Genomic DNA, 2,244 nt, shown 5'->3' with positions numbered 1-2,244 from the left:
AATTAAAAGTCTTTATGAAAGTTAGTAGCTATTTTGTGAAAAAAGAAGCTTCAAATAACAAGTCTTTCAATTTGTTCAAATTGTTCATTTCCTTGTTATTTAGTCTCTGTAGTTTTAATGTTTCTAGAAACTTTTCAGTTTCATCTAAGTTATCCAGTCTGATACCTATGCTTCTTCCTAAGAGCATCTTATGATCTTTTGTATTTCTTGGGCACAGATACTACTGTTTTTCTGGTTTGATTTATTTACTTTCTACTTTCACAATAGGTCTAGATAATGGCTTGCTATCTTCATTTTTTATAAAATCCAACTGTTCCTTTAATTATTTTTCTGGTTTTGCCTGTTTCTGTTCTAATCTTTATTTCCTTCCTTCTGCTAAGTTTGGGATTATTAGTCCTTCAACCTTAAGTTTTTATGTATTTCCTCTTTTGTAATAAAAACAACAATCACTGTAAACCTTTCACTGCTTTTTCTGCAATCTATATATTTTGAAGTAATTTGTTTTTGCTTTTGCAGTTGTTCTGTAGTGCCTTCTAACTTCTAGTTGATGTTTTCCTTGATCTCATCATTGCTCAAACTTATGATGGTTAATTTTCAAATAACTTTAACTTTTCTTGTTTTCCTTTCACTAGCAATTTCCCATTTCTTTCCATAGTGGGCAATAAAATACTCGCATACTTTCAGGCTTAAATTTTTGATACGTTTTGTGACTTAATTCCTGACTCCTGGAATATTACAAGTGTGTTAAGGAAATTATTCACTCTGCTTTGCTTCTGTGAAATATTCTGTATGTATCTGTTAAGCACAATTGGATAATATTCAAGTCCACTATTTCTTTATTCACTTTCTCACTAGATATTCTATCCACTGTTGTAAGTAGAATTTTGAACTTCACAATCATTACTATATTGCAACAGAGTATTAGAAATTGTAACTAAAATTATTAGGAAAGAAATAGGAATAAAAAGCATAAAAATCAAAGAGGAAGAATTAAAATTACTTCTGTTTGCTTATTGCATGACCTCATATGTAGAAAACCTGAAATCCACAAAAAATTATTGAAACTAATAAATTCAAAAAGGTTGAAGATCAACATAATCTCAATTACAGTGACATAAAATAAAATCAAGAATAAACTTAACAGAGAGAAAGGACTCAAGCACTGAAACTTATAAAATATTAATACAAAACATTAAATAAATGAAGAATCTTTTTCTATCAATGTGAGATTATTTCATGCTTCTTAAATATATGTATTCTCCCAAAAGACTTACAGATTAAAGCCATGTTTTTACAAAAATAGGAAAATCTATTTTAAAACTATCATAGAACCACTGAAGACATAGAAAAACTAAAACAATTCTGAGGCAGAATAATCAAGATGGAGGTAACACGACTCCTGATTTCAAAATATATTATGAAGCTTTAGCAATAAGAACACTACTTTACTGCTGTGAAGTCCCATTAAACTAGACAAGCACACGAGCCCTGGCATGCCTCAACCAAGCACAGGAATTTAAATGAGGTAAAATGTAAATGATATACTTCAGTGTGCTCAGAATATTATTTTATGGAAAAGTTTCCAGAAATTTTAAAAACTTAATGTATGCTATTCACAATATGCTAGAATGGAGAAAGTAACTAAAATTAAGAAAGTCAAAAAGATGACAAATATGGCAGAAGCACACAAAATATCAGACACCAAGTACAGTGGTGCCTCATCTAACAAACATAACTCCTTCCATGTTTCTGAAGTACATGAGCATGGTCATGTTCATCACCAGACCTGGAGTGTGTGGATGGGGACAGGATGTTATCCAACACTTTTGTATATGAACTAAGCTGCTCACAAACACTAGCATTCATGACCCGAGAAATTGCTGTATTACTAAATTTGATCTACCACTATAGAATAATAATAATATATCATTCTTAAGTAAGATTTCCACAGGAAATATAAGGATAGTCCACACAGTTAATTTAACAAACTATTCAGCCTAAGAGAGCCGTGGGAGAGCAAATTTATAATCTATATAACAGTACATGAAGTGATATATAAATTTAAATACAGTTTTGATATATTCCTAAAAATCTAAGAAAATGAACAATAATTTTTATTATGATTTTATTGATAGCTATGTATAAACTTGAATTAGTAACCAACATTCTTCTCAATGAGGAAATAATGATTGTGTTCACAATCAAAAAATAACACTAAGATGCCTCATAATCTATATTATCTAA

This window comes from Octodon degus, unplaced genomic scaffold (genome assembly GCF_000260255.1).
Source record: "Octodon degus isolate 3935 unplaced genomic scaffold, OctDeg1.0 scaffold00247, whole genome shotgun sequence".
NCBI lineage: Eukaryota > Metazoa > Chordata > Mammalia > Rodentia > Octodontidae > Octodon > Octodon degus.
The sequence above is the reverse complement of the archived record's forward strand: the minus strand, read 5'-3'. Positions refer to the sequence as shown.